The 15,253-nt window shown below is 35.8% G+C and overlaps 1 non-coding gene and 1 pseudogene across 1 annotated transcript; one reads left to right on the top strand and one right to left on the bottom strand.

Annotated features, from left to right (window-relative positions):
- The first annotated feature begins 1,054 nt into the window (after positions 1 to 1,054).
- On the top strand, positions 1,055 to 1,155 carry LOC130462229 (uncharacterized; annotated as a pseudogene).
- Positions 1,156 to 9,465: 8,310 nt separating this feature from the next.
- LOC130462273 (small nucleolar RNA R71) lies at positions 9,466 to 9,574 on the bottom strand. The gene has a single exon (XR_008922371.1). It is a non-coding gene; the product is annotated as a small nucleolar RNA R71 (small nucleolar RNA).
- Between the last annotated feature and the right edge of the window lie 5,679 nt (positions 9,575 to 15,253).

Below are 15,253 nucleotides of genomic sequence, written 5' to 3'. Positions count from 1 at the left end.
GGTCTCAATCATCTTCAAGTGAGTGTTGGATTGTTTGAATCCATCCTCAAACCCGACATTCTTCTTGGCTTGCGCCCCCACAAACGACTCCATGAGAGCCTCAAGATTTGACTTGAGAGGCGGGAGTGGTGGAGGTGCAATGACATAACCACTAAGGTTTGATTGATATTGGTTGCAAAAGGTCCTCGGTCCATTGAATCCGGGAGGTGGTAATTGAGATGCACCATAAGGACCTCCCGAGTTCAAAGGATAACCCCCATTAGAGGCACCCCTAGATGGCCCATAAGAGTGGTTATAACCCCCTCCACCTTGATGGTTGGGATTGTAACTACCTTGGTTGAATTGGCTTTGATTGCCAAAACCTTGAGGTTGACCATAGGGCGCTTGGCTTTGATAGCCTTGTGCTCTATAGCCACCTCGATTTTGGCTATCAAACCCACTTCCTCGGCCATAGCCTTGGTGGGAACCATACATAGAGGGCCCTCTAGGTTGCCTAGCAAAATTTGGATTGTTAGGGTTATCATTCCTAGACCTCTCATTTAAGGCATTAGCATACTCTACATCAAAATCTCCTTCATACGAAGGGCCATAATCCACAAATGACAAGTTATGAACTAATGGGCATGCATTGGGGGAGTGACTAAAGTCTTGGCAATTTTCGCAAAAGCAGGTGTCCGGAGGCATTGTATCATAAGAACTAACCTTGCTCTTCCCCTTATTGAGAAGAGTGGCCGAGGGAGGTGGAATTGTAGACGATAATGGCGGTTGGATTGGTGTGTTTTCAAGCTTCTCCAATCGCGAGCTAAGCTTCTCTATCAACCGTGCTTGCTCTATAGCGTACACCGAACCCTTACCATCTTCACTCCTACCTTTCCCATCATAATTCCTTGTGCCTACATGCCAAGATTGGTAGTTTTGAACTACATCCTCAATGATTTCCTCTATTTAGTCCTCAGTTTTGTTCATGATGGGACCTCCCGCTCCCGCATCAAGACTTGTCTTTGAACTTGGACTAAACCCCAAGTAGAATGTTTGAAGCAACAACCATTTAAGGATCCCATGGTGAGGGCATTCCCTTTGGTACTCCTTAAAACGATCCCAAGCTTCGAAGAGTGACTCATCTCGCCTTTGCTCAAAGGATTGAATCTTGTGGCGACACTCCGCCGTCTTCCCATGCGAATAGAACTTGTTTAAGAATGCACTCGTCACCTCGGTCCAAGTGCGAAGTGAGTTGGGCTTGACCTCTTTGTCAAGCCAATCACTTGCTCGCCCAAGTAGAGAGAACCGAAACAATGTCAACCTCACGTAATCCGATGTGACACCATTGTGCTTGATTGTGTCAAAATAGTGCTCGAATTGTTTGAGATGTTCGTGAGGTGATTCATTACTCTTCCCACAAAAGGGGTGGCTTTGGACCAAATTGATCAAGGCGGGCTTGATCTCAAAGTTGTTGGCACCCGTTGTGGGGGCTTGAATACCACACCTTGCTTCGAATGCCCCCGGTATTCCCAAGTTCTTAACCGGGAGCGCCATATTCTCAAAAACTTGCTCACTCTCTTGTTGTTCCTCACCAACACTCAACGATTCGAATCCGTTATGGCTTGATGAGCTAGACCGTACACGCCTTAGTCTCCTAAGTGTCCTCTCCAATTCGAAGTCAAGAGGATGGAGGGTCCTTTGACGAGCATGCCCCCTAACAAGCATACAAACTCAAGAAAAACCGTGAGCAATGCCAAGGAAAAAAGAAAGCTAAGCGAAATTGCAATGTTTTTGTATTTTCTAATAATGAACTAGTCTCAACTTAAACTCAAAAACAACAACCGTTCCCCGGCAACGGCGCCATTTTGATAAGGGTGTTTTTCCGTCGTTGATAGATCAACGCCACAATCAAACAAAATTTATAGAACCACTAGACTAACGAACTATATGGACTATAGTGGCAAGTAAAGGGATCGTCCCAAAGAAACGATGGTTCTCGAGTTTAAATGTCAAGCTAATTCGAACAAGAGGATTGATTTGAGTTATCACTATTAAGCTAAACTAACAATTAAACTAGATTGAATCAAGGAAGGGAAACGTTAGGGAGTTGGGGATAGTCTAGGGAAATCGGGGGAAATGAACTACCATCTAGCAATCATGAATGATGTAATGAAATAGCACATAGGGGAATGAAAACTAATGATGTACTCGCCACCTCTCGGATAGAGCACGCGAAGCAACCTAGCCTATAGAAAATCTTTCGCATAGTCCTAAGCTAGATTAGCTTGCATATAATAGGAACTATCATTCACTTGCATGAATTAGGCTCACAATGTCTTGCCAAACCTAAATCATACATTCCAATCTAATTCAATCAACTAGCATTTGCAACTACTACTCAATTGATCATGGAAAATCCTAGCACTAAATCAATTTAATCACATCAATCATTCATCAATCAAATCATCAAGTTCCCCTAATTAAGCCCCTAGATTCTCCCCTTTTCCTAACCTAAATCTACTCACTAGCCATTCTAGGAATCAAGAAATTCATTAATACTAAGCTAGCAAGCATGAAATTGATGGAATAAGAGGAGAGAATCAAGAATTCAATTGCAAACTAAAATCAACAACTAGAGAATTGAGAATTAAAATCAAAGCAAAAGAAGTTCAAGAAGTTGAAGAACAATCAAAGAACAATGACAAATTAGCATGAACAAAATACTAGGAACTTGAATTAAATTGCAAGAAAAAGAGAAGAGTTGAAGAAATTACAGATTTGAAGCTTGAAATCAATGAGTTTCTCTCTCTAGAACACTAGCTTGAAGAGCAAACCTTCTAAAACTTCTAAAATTCTATTTCTGAAATTAACTAACTAATAAAAATAATGAAAAATCTATTTATATTAACCCCTAAAAATGAGAAGTTTAAACTCGAAAAGGGAATCCCGCGCAGCCGTGCGAACGGGCATACCCAGATGCGATCGCATCAGTGCGAGCGGGCTGTGGTTCAGTGCGAGCGAGCTCAGCGACAAATTCTTTTCTTCGATCCGTGCGATCGTTCCCACAAGCCGTGCGATCGCACATGACTGACTTAGCCAAATTCCCAGAAATCTTCATGTGCTCGCACGGAAATTCAGTGCGAGCCCACCAAAAATCCGTGTGAGCGGGCTCTTCTTCTGTGTGATCGCACGAAATCCCAAATAGTTCCTGCATCATTTTTTCGATTTCGTGTGAGCACACGATCTGGGAGCACGAGCGCACAAGCATGCTTGACTTTGGAGGCAAAGATGCTGACCCGTGCGAACACACACAGAAATTCTGTGCGATCGCAAGGGCTTATTTCGAGCATTCTTCGAGTGTTTTCCATCATTTCCAATATTTTTACCTGAAAAGTTCATAGATGGAATAAGGGAATAAACAAGCAACAAAACAATACAAAACTATCAAAAAGCATAATAAAATCCTATAAAATCCTAGGCCTAGAGCGACATAAATGCTGCTCATCAGTTTCGCCTAGCATACGAATGTTCGCGATACGATATACGATTCCGATGCAAGGCCGTATCGTATAATACGTTTTCCAACTAATTCCCGAAAAGCTATTAAATGAATTTCCGATTCATTTAATTCGGTGATCTGTTACGTGTCATTGGTGTGACCTTGTAGGTTCAGTCAAGAGTAAGCTGTGAGTTTCATATTCATTAGAAATCACTGATCGGAAGCATTGCTCCAGCTAGCTGTTCCGATCACTTGATCTCACTGAATTAATTGTTCGCAATTAATCTGAAACTTGGTATTAGACTTAATGCACCTTGGGTGAAGGACATATTTCCTTCAGATTAATTGTTGTGTGTGTGTGTGTTGTTCAATTGGGTCAATCAAGTTATATTTTCAAAACATTAATTTTCAGTTTTAAATTGGTTTAATTGTTGTGATTATTTTAAATATTTGGGTTATTTTTGCATTGATTAGAATGGTTATGAACACCGTATTGGGTTAGTGTTGTATTTTAATTAAAAATATTAGATTTGATGGTTGAAATTATTATTTTCAGATTTAATGAGTTTATAAAGTGTTGATTTTTGAAGTCAAAACATGTTTTTAAGATAAAATATTATTAGGGTTTTAATTCCAATTGATTAAGTGATTGATTCACATAATATAATGACAATTTAAATTATGGGAATCAACTTAAATTTTCAAATTGTTTATAAGCTTTATAAAGTTGGTTTTTAATGGTTTTAAAGCTAAAAAGTCAATGTTTTTATGTTAGGGCTTGAGTTGACTATTTGAGACTATTAAATTAACGATTAATGAATGATTTCTAATTAAACTAAGAATTTTAGAATCTTAAAAAGTTGATGGAAATTTAGTAACATGGATAATAATTTAGTTCTCCTTTTGTGTTTATAGGAGTTGAGTTCTAGTGAGTCGTGATTTGCACAGTGGCCCCCGTACTTAGATATTCCAGGTACGTACAAGACTAGGGTGACCACCCATCCCTTGAGGACTTTGTGATGTGTATTGAATGCGAATCATGTGAACTTATAGGTGTTATGAATTCATGTTTGATGATTGCGAATGAATGTGTTATTATGAATTCATGTTTGATATTGAGAACGAGCATGTTATTATTATTATTGAATCTATGAGAACGAGCATGTTAGTAATTGAATTATGCTTTGTAGATTCTATTGAACTATCATGTTATGGACTTTTATAATCGTTGAATTATGTCAAGCATGTTGTTCAAGTTGGTTTGCATGTATGAGTAGTGCACATGCAAGTGTTATTATTATTATTATGCTATAGTATAGGATGTCTAGCATATATATTGAGCCAGTCGAATATTGCCAGTGAGAAATATATATTCTACCAAGGGGTAGAATATGTTAGAGAGTCTATGTGAATTGAATTAAGGACAATTCGTGCTAAGGGCACACCCCGCTTGTTAATAGGCAATGTCGGGTTATCTCAAACAGTGTTTTTGAGAAGAAACAATGGGAGTAATTTCACTTGAGTCTATGTTTGATCACAAGTCCTAAAGAATTAAAATAACGAAGTGTCATTGTTGAATTTTTCAATTGTTCAATCGTTTTTATGTTGTGTCTTGAGTAGAGTCTTGAGTCGCCTTGAACATAATATACTAATTAACGTAAAGTGTAACCCAAAGAGCTTCAAAACTCTTAGAACGTATATACCTTGAGTATGAACAATGGGGGGAGTGTTGCCGGAAAACTTGTACTCCTAGAATGATAAAAGACGTTGTTTCATTCTTCTTTTATGCCGTTGTGCATTGGAAATCCTGTCGGTATAGCCCGACTGTTGGTAGTAGCCCGACTTATTTTCGTGTATGGTTGGCTCCCATCACCCTTTTCTTTCCTTTTGAGGATACCTTACTTTACCCGTTCGAAGCTGCTTTTTATTAATCTGTGAGTCAAGAGTCGTGTTGATAAGTGCATTATTTAAAATATATTTATTTCCTTATTTTAGTTATATAGCCGTCCTTAATTTATTATTTTGGGTCTTTAGTTACTTTTAATAAATTATAAGTATATTTTTCTTTGTTTTATATTTTATTGTTAAATTAGCCTAAATATTACTCGGTTATGTTACAGGTTATAAATTGTTAAGAAGCCAAAGCCTGTTGGTTGCACACGAGACGTCAACAATGACAATTAATGAGGGGAAGCCAAGAAAAGCTCAAGCTTATCAAGTTAAACCCATGTTGAAAGAAATTAAGAAGGCTAAGATAATGGGTCCAATAAATCTCCACCTAAATTGGAGATAACACGTGAATTGAAAGAAAGATGAAGAGTCATATTTGACCCATTCTCTTCATCACCAGATTCGTGAGGCAATAGCAACAAACCAAAACAAAACCAGAAATCTCAGCAATCTCTCCGTACTTCTCGAGGGCAATAGCAAGAAACTCACAGTACCGATCTTCTATTGCCGATATCTCCGGCCAAGTTAGGGTTTTTCTTGTATATAATTGCAACTCAAACCAAAACAAAAACACACACAACAACCGGAAAATCACCAGTTGATGATTGTTAATTACGTTGAGTTGTGGTAATTGGGAAGAGAAGGCAACCATTGGAGGGGAGCTTAGCCTCAAATCCAAGGCCGAACAAGAACAACGGAGGAGTACGGGGTTGAAGCCGGGTTCGTTCCGGTGTTCTTGCGCACAAATTAATGAGTTCTTCTTACTTGATTATTCCAATTTCACATGTTTTCAATCATTTTTTTTGTTGCTGTGATGATGTACTTGATTTAGTGTTGGTCTAATACATTGATTTTGGTTTTGATAATCGGGTTGAGGAACTTCCTGTTTTGACTAGTATTTGAAATTGCTTATCATCACTATCAAATTTGCAATTATATATGAAAGTTGTAATTTTTTTTTTACGTATAGTATAGTTGAGAATTAATGCTAACTATGTATTTTGGCTTAGTCCAGATTATGTAGTCAAGTAGCTCTAATTTATATTAAGCCTGAAATCATGGTGGTAGTATAGATTTGGAAGTGAATTCAATCTAATTAGTCTAGACATTTAATTGGTTAGATTAATTAGGACTAATGATGTCTCCTAGTTCTTAATGCTACCAAGTCTAATTTATACACGTTGCGATCAGATTTGTGTGAGTTTGTTTGGTTTAGAATCAATTTGGCTTAGTTCATAATTGATTATGAATAAGGGAGTACAGGGAGTCTTTATTACTTAAGACTCTACAGTTACTCTGATAGTTAGAATTGGTTAAATCCTCAAGTTCAACCATGGGTACGATTAATAAGCTAAATCGAGTAAGGGTCATGAGATTGAAAAGGGTAGTTGTGTCGTCACTTGTAAATAGTAGATTAATTACTCAGTCACTTAGTTCTATTGGTTAATATTCTCTTCAATCCCCCCAAATCTATGTAAATAGTACGTGTAAATAAATGGTTCATCTGACTAAATTTGATGGCTAATGATATTTTTTTATTTAAACAACGAGTGTAGGAAATCTAATATTCTCTCTGTGGGATCGACCCTTTCTTATCCTTTTACTACTTGTTAATATTTTTTAAGGTCTAAGATAGGTTTTTAATTTAATACGGTAAACGACCCGTATCAAATTTTGGCGCCGTTGCCGGGGAGATTTATACTCTTTACATACTTAAAGTTTAACTATGATACTGACTTTTATTTTGGAATTTAGTTGATAAAAAGGAAATTAGTCCTTGTGATCTTGGGTTGTCTAAATATCCTTTGGTTAGGTGGCAATTTCTCAGCTTGTAGTAGGTTTCTTAACTTTTTTTTTCCTACTATGTGCTTATTTATTTCTTTCTTGTTGACTGATATTTGGATTATTCAAAGTGCCAGGGACACTTACTCTACAAGTCTTAGTAGTAGTTTTCATTGATTCGTGTATAGTAATTTTTTTTAGTGAATTTCCTATTTGTACTTATCATTGTGAGTAGCACTTCAATTATATGTTCTGCTAATTTTGAAATCTCTTCATTTCTATACCTTCTTATGTATTTTGAATAATGAAGTACAACTATTAGATGAAGAAAACAGAGTGTAAAGCAATAGAAAGCTTGAGTTCAAAAGAAAATAATAATAAAAAAAAAATTCTCCTAAATTATATATGTGTTACACTACTAGATCCTATTTTCATGGTGCTTTTAACAGTTGTAGATTTCAGATTTGCAATGTCGCTTGCTACTACTGGTTATACTCCATTCTAGTCTATAATCAAGCTATGCAGTAACTTTCTTGCAGTGGAATGAGAATTGAATAATTTGATAATCTATTTTGTGATTAAAGTCTTGTGATGTTACTGGCCTCAATCTACTTTTACTTTGCTGAAATATTCATTTTGAGTAATCACCTAAGTCTATTATTTAGAATTTATTTATATCTTGTTCTATCTTAAGGTCATAGAACAAATTATATGGGGTTATCTACATAGATTTCATTGAGTTATTCCTTGTTTTTGTGTGAACTATACGGCTGTCTGGAAATTCCGGTTTAAAAGTTGTTAAAAATACTCTTTTATTGTCACACTCAATGAGATTTCTTGTTAAAATTCACATTTTGTTTAACTTTCTAAAATCAACTGAATCTAAAATTGTAAAACAGGAACTTGTTTAACAAATACACAACATGATTAATATTGTGTAATTGGTCAGCACTGTTTTCTGAATTCATTCTAATGAATCCTATTTTGCAGTAGTTGTATAGTAGATAAAAGTATGATGCTCATTAAATATTATGGAAATGTATAGTGTTTCATGGTGTTGGTTACTTTGTTTCTCTTTCTAAGTGATTCTAGTGGCTTGAAATGAATTCATGATTCTTTTATGCTTTAAAATTAATCATTATTAGGTGAATCAATTCTGATGTTCATTTTGAGAAATCATGCCATTCAAGAATTCAGTTCTGAATAGAGTTTAAATCTTATCTTAGGAATTGAACATGCTGCTTACATTTTCATTCTTCCAGATTAATAAATGCAGCAACTGATTTTTGTTGTTGTTCTCATTTAAGTGACATGAACTGTTAAGATTGTCCATGACATTGTGTTGAAGTATAATGCATGTTTACAACTTACTACCCCATAATTAAGATTGTGAAAGTTTGATCTGTTAAGCTGTTTGTTTTAAATCCTCTTTGTATTCAGTTTATGTTCTGTAGCCCATAACCGATTCTTCTATTAAGTTTGGCTAGGAATAATTTGATATGCCCCACAACTGATAATTGGTCTGGCTTGCTAATTTGTGTTCTGGTCAGTTATTTAATTTGGACTTCTAGTGAATTCTGAAATATATATTGCCAGATACTTGTTGAAATCTAGAATTTGTTAGTGTTTTCATAACTGCAGACTCTCTTGAGCTTAAACTTATGTCTAATAGTATAAGATCATTAGTTATGCACTAAGTTGTTCATCATGTCCCTAATTAACTAATAATTACTTTTCAGGTACATGAGCGGTGACACACCTAATTCTAAACTCAAGCGAATCAGGCAGTATTTAGATCAAGAGAGATCATTCTATTCTTTTCAAACCGATCAACCAGAAGAATTGAAACCAGAGGAAGTTGAATCAACAGAAGATAGTCTAAAAGGATAGGAAATGGGTGAAAGAACCATGAAGGAGATGGTAGCCCCAAATACGGGAGATGATCCTCTCTGCATTGTGTTTCCGGAGCTGGACAAACCCCTCAAGCTGAATTCAGGTTTCCTTAATCTTCTTCCTAAATATTATGGGAAGTCAGGTGAGAATCCTCATCGACATTTAAAAGAGTTTAAGGTTTTTTGTTCTTCTATGAATCTTGAAGGAGTTTAACAGGATCATATTAGATTGCATGCTTTTCCTTTTTCTTTGCAAGATGTGGCTAAAGATTGGTTGTATGATCTTCCTGCTGGATCAATTACGACTTGAAATGTTATGGCATCAACTTTTCTAGGAAAGTACTTTCCAGCAAGTCTAATTGGATCCATCAGGAAGGAGATATGTGGCATTAGGCAAAATGATAATGAGTCCTTGTATGAGTATTGGGAACGTTTTAAGAGATTGTGTTCCTCATGTCCCCAACATCAGATTAGTGACCAACTACTAATTCAATGCTTTTATGAAGGCCTATTGCCTACTGATAGGGGTATGATAGATGCTTCGAGTGGGGGGGCATTAGTGGATAAAACACCAACCCAAGCTAGGGCTTTAATTTCTAATATGGCTCAAAACACCCAACAACATGGTTCTAGAAATGATGTTAAAAGAGTAAATGGAGTTGATTTAAGTGGTATTCAGAATCAATTACAAGAAAATGCTCAACAAATTGCTACTTTAACTACTCTTGTGTCTAAAATTGTTGCTAGTAATGAGTCTAAAGCTAGAGTGTGTGGAATTTGTTGTAATGAGTCTCATCCTACTGATAAATGTCCTGAATTGCAATCTGAAAATGTGAATGCTATAGGTGGCTATTCTGGTCAAAGAAAATATGATCCTTACTCACAGACTTATAATGAAGGTTGGAAAGACCACCCTAACCTAAGGTATGGAAATAGACCACAACTTCCACAATATAATCAACCAAGCCAATATGGTCAACAAAATCCACCACCCCAATCTGGTCCTTCACTAGAAGATTTAGTTAAGCAACTAACAAATCAAATAGGGCAAGTCCATAACCAAGGTGTTGAGTATCAAAAGAAAACTGACATGCACCTTCATCACATAGACACTAAAATAGGTCAGATTTGCACTTCTCTAAGTAATCTTGAAAATCAAATTTCAGGTAAACTTCCATCACAAACAATTCCTAATCCTAATGGTCATGTTAAAGCTGTCACACTTAGGAGTGGTAAAGTGTTAACTGAACCTAAAATGAAAAGCCGTGAAGTTGAAAAAGAGATAAAAGTCAATCCTAAAGTTGGATCAAGGGAAAGAGTGGAAACTGAGGGTACTGTGAAGGCGAGTGAAAAAGAAAATGAAGGGGAGAGTAAAACTGAATCTGATTATGTTGTTTCTTGTTTTAAAGATTTGCCTCCTTTCCCTTCTCGATTTGCTAAAGCTAAGAAAGAGAGTCTTGACAATGAAATTCTAGAAACTTTTAGGAAAATTGAAGTCAATATTCCCCTTCTTGATGCTATTAAACAGGTACCTCGTTCTGCAAAGTTTCTTAAGGAACTTTGTACTAACAAAAGGCATTTTCGCCCTTCTGAAAAGGTAAGTATGGGGGAAAATATTTCAGCTATTATCCAAAAGAAGCTTCCCCCTAAATGTAAGGATCCTGACATGTTTTGTATTCCTTGCAAAATTGGTGATTCTAAGTTTGAGAGGTGTATGCTAGATTTAGGAGCCTCCATTAATGTTATGCCAAAATCTGTTTATGATACTTTAAATGTGGGTTCTTTGTCTAAAACTGATATTGTTATTCAGTTAGCTGATAGATCAAACACATTTCCAATAGGAGTCTTAGAAGATGTACTTGTGCAAGTGAATGAATTGGTATTTCCTGCTGACTTTTATTTTCTGGATATGGGTGATAGAAGTGATAGTGTTCCACTATTGTTAGGTAGACCATTCCTGAAAACTTCTAAGACTAAAATTGATGTTCATGAGGGTAATCTAACTATGGAATTTGATGGAGAAATGATTAAATTTAATATTTTTGATGCTATGAGATACCCAAGTGATATCAATAATGTCAGTTCTATAGATACTTTTGATGCTTTTGATTGGATGGCTCAGGATGTATTTGATAAGTGGTGTGATAAATTGTTTGAAAATGATGTTTTTTATTATATGCGTGAAATTCCTTATTCTTCTGTTGTAGCCGCGTCGGATGTGGTTGATGTGAATCAAAAGTCTGATTTTTCTTTGCCCTTATCTGTGCCTAAATTGATTCCTTCTATTGTTGAAGCACCTGTTTTAGAGTTAAAACCTTTTCCCTCTAACTTGAAATATGTTTACTTGGGTGCTAATGAGACCTTGCCTGTGATTATTTCAAGCTCATTAAATGAATTTCAAGAAGCAAGGTTGTTGAATGTGCTTAAAAATTATAAAGAGGCAATAGGATGGACTTTAGCAGACATAAAAGGCATTAGCCCCACCTTGTGCATGCATAGAATATTTCTTGAATAGAATGCTGAACCCACTAGAGAAACTCAACGAAGGTTAAACCCTTCAATGAGGGAAGTTGTTCAAAAGGAAATTATTAAATGGATAAATGCGAATGTGATCTATCCTATTTCTGATTCTCAATGGGTAAGTCCTATTCATGTGGTCCCTAAGAAAAGTGGAATAACAGTAGTTGAGAATAATAAAGGCGAGCTTGTCCCCACTAGAGTTCCTAATGGATGGAGAGTATGCATAGACTATAGGAAGCTTAATCAAGCTACTAGGAAAGACCATTTTCCTTTGCCTTTTATTGATCAAATGTTAGAAAAACTTGCTGGTCAGTCATTTTTCTGTTTTCTTGATGGTTATTCTGGTTATACTCAAGTTCCAATAGCTCTTGAAGATCAAGATAAGACCACTTTTACTTGTCCTTTTTGTACATTTGCATTTAGGAGAATGCCTTTTGGATTGTGCAATGCCCCTGGAACTTTTCAAAGATGCATAATGAGTATTTTTTCTGATTTTATTGAAAAAGATATGGAAGTGTTTATGGATGATTTTACTGTTTTTCGTGATTCATTTGATAGATGCCTTCATAATCTGTCTCGAGTGCTGAAAAGATGTGTTGAAACTAACCTTTTGTTGAATTTCGAAAAGTGTCATTTCATGGTTGAACAAGGTGTAGTACTTGGACATATTATAAGTTCTAAAGGTTTAGAGTTTGACAAAGCTAAAATTGATGTCATTAGTTCACTACCTTATCCTACATATGTTCGTGAAATTAGGTCGTTTTTAGGGCATGCTGGCTTTTACAGACGTTTTATTAAAAATTTCTCTAAAATTGCATCTCCTTTGTGTGTTTTACTTGGTAAGGATGCTGTTTTTGACTTTAATGATAAATGCAAGAAAGCTTTTGATGATTTGAAAGATAAACTGACCTCTGCTCCTATTATTAGACCACCTGATTGGTCATTGCCTTTCGAAATCATGTGTGATGCTAGTGATAAAACAATAGGTGCTGTTTTAGGTCAAAAGAAAGATAAAGAGTCTTATGTGATCCATTATGCTTCCAAATCTCTTGATTCTGCCCAATGCAATTACACTGTGACTGAAAAAGAAATGTATGTTGTTGTTTTTGCTTTGGAAAAAGTTTAGAACTTATTTGCTTGACACTCATGTCATTATATATTCTGATCATGCATCACTTAAATATTTGTTGAAAAAGAAAGAGTCAAAACCTAGATTGCTTAGGTGGATGCTTTTGTTGCAAGAATTTGACCTTGAAATTAGGGATAAAAAGGGTGTAGAGAATCTGGTTGTTGACCACTTAAGTAGGATTGTTCCTAGAGATGATTGGCCTTTAATGACCGAGTTCTTTCCTGATGAACAATTGCTTTCCTTATGTCGTATTGATACTCCTTGGTATGCTGATATGGTGAATTTCTTAGTTACTAGAACATTTCCTCCTACATTATCTAGAGCTCAAAAGGAAAAGATCAAATCTGATTCTAAATACTACTTCTGGGATGATCCATATTTATGGAAATCTTGTTCTGACTTAATAATTAGGAGATGTATAGATAAACCTGAATATGCTTCTATTCTTCATTTTTGTCATAATCTTGAAAGTGGAGGGCATTTTGGTCCTCAAAGGACTGCTCATAAGGTTCTTGAATGTGGTTTATATTGGCCTACAATTTATAAAGATGCTTATTTGTTTTGCAAGTCATGTGAACGTTGCAAAAAAACAGGTAATCTGTCTAAAAGAAATCAGATGCCTCAATCTGGTATTCTGATTTGTGAGATATTTGATGTGCGGGGTATAGATTTTATGGGTCCTTTCCCGTCTTCTTTTGGTAATGTCTACATTATTCTTGCTGTTGACTATGTTTCTAAATGGGTAGAGGCAAAAGCCGTGATAACTGATGATGCCAAAACAGTGGTTAAATTCGTTAAAAGTCATATTTTTAATAGATTTGGCATGCCTAAGGCTATTATTAGTGATAGAGGAACACATTTTTGCAATAAAACCTTTGGTTCCCTTCTTGAAAAGTACCATGTGACTCATCGAGTAGCTACTGCATACCACCCGCAAACTAGTGGTCAGGTTGAAGTGTCTAATAGAGAAATAAAGTCTATTCTAGAAAAAATGGTCAATCCGAATAGGAAAGATTGGAATCTCCGTTTAGGTGATGCTCTATGGGCATATAGGACTGCTTATAAAACACCTATAGGAATGTCACCTTTCAGACTTGTTTATGGAAAATCTTGTCACCTACCTGTAGAAATTGAGCATAAATCTTTCTGGGCAGTGAAACAATGTAACTTAGACTATGATTCTGCTGGAAAAGAGAGAAAGTTACAGCTCCTTGAGTTGGAAGAATTAAGGCTTGAATCTTATACAAATTCTAAAAACTACAAAGAGAAGACTAAAGCATTCCATGATAAAATGATAGCTAGGAAATCTTTTCAAGTTGGCTAGAAAGTTCTTTTATTTAATGCTCGACTTAAATTATTTCCTGGAAAGTTGCAAACTAGATGGCTTGGTCCCTTTGTTGTTACTAATGTGTTTAACTCACATGCTATTCTAATCAATGAGTTGCTTGAGCCACTAAAGTCTAGAAAACAAGGTCTAGCACTTACAGCATCAGTGACTGGAAACCATTAGCAACAACATTTGATCAACTAATCATCATCATCAGTAAATTTAACCAGCTAAGTCCCTTCTTCCTTCTCTACAAATTTTTTTTTCTCCATTGGGGACAATGAACAGTCTCAGTATGGGGGGGAGTTAGAAATGGTCATTTATAAAACGAAATGTTGTCAAAATTTTTGTGGAAGTATCTCTCTCATATTAATCAAACTCAGTTGTGCTTGTGACATAGGAAAATAAAAGTTAGCTATTTTAACAATCCAAACCAAATGCCTTACAAGTGAAAAAAAAATATGGTTTTTATGGTTTTGTCACAAACTAACTTGCATTGGATCATAATGAATGATATTAAGATTGCATAAACCCCTCTTTGACATGGTTTGTGCTGCATGGTTTCGCTTTCCCTTTGTGCGATGAGGCCCGAAATGGAGGGCCACGAACCTCGTAAGACTCACTTCCTTACTTCTTTCCTCCTTATTGATCGTCCAAATTGGGACTAGCATTTTAGCTTCCCGAGATCGATGACCAAAGTGTACAGGAGAAATGATTAAGGCATTTTATTTCTTTCATAATTAGAGCTTCCAGAGTATTTAGGCCTTTTTTCATTTATATATATTCACAAAAATTCCATTTGCTTAGCCATGTTGAGCCTTAATATCCTATTTTTGGTTACAACCTTACATTACAAACCCATGGCCTATACCCGAGCTTAGTTAAATGGAGCATTGTTATTCATGTTGTATTTCAAAGGTGCTCGTTTGAAGGTGATTTGGATATTATTTAAAAAAAAAAAAAAGAACAGCAGAAAATAGTAGTCATTTGTACTCTGAGGAATAGGGTGACAAAATAAAAGAAATATTCAAAGATGAAAAAAATAAATTAAAGGGGTTGTCAAGTAATGGTACAGTTCAAAATTGTAGTATGATGGTATCTGTTGTTAGAAATGCTGGTGGGCAGATTTATAGCATATTGTTGAGACCTTACACCATTAAGGGTCATGTTTTATT

This window comes from Spinacia oleracea, chromosome 5 (genome assembly GCF_020520425.1).
Source record: "Spinacia oleracea cultivar Varoflay chromosome 5, BTI_SOV_V1, whole genome shotgun sequence".
NCBI lineage: Eukaryota > Viridiplantae > Streptophyta > Magnoliopsida > Caryophyllales > Amaranthaceae > Spinacia > Spinacia oleracea.
Note: the sequence above shows the minus strand (reverse complement) of the source record. Positions and strands in the feature narration are given on the sequence as shown.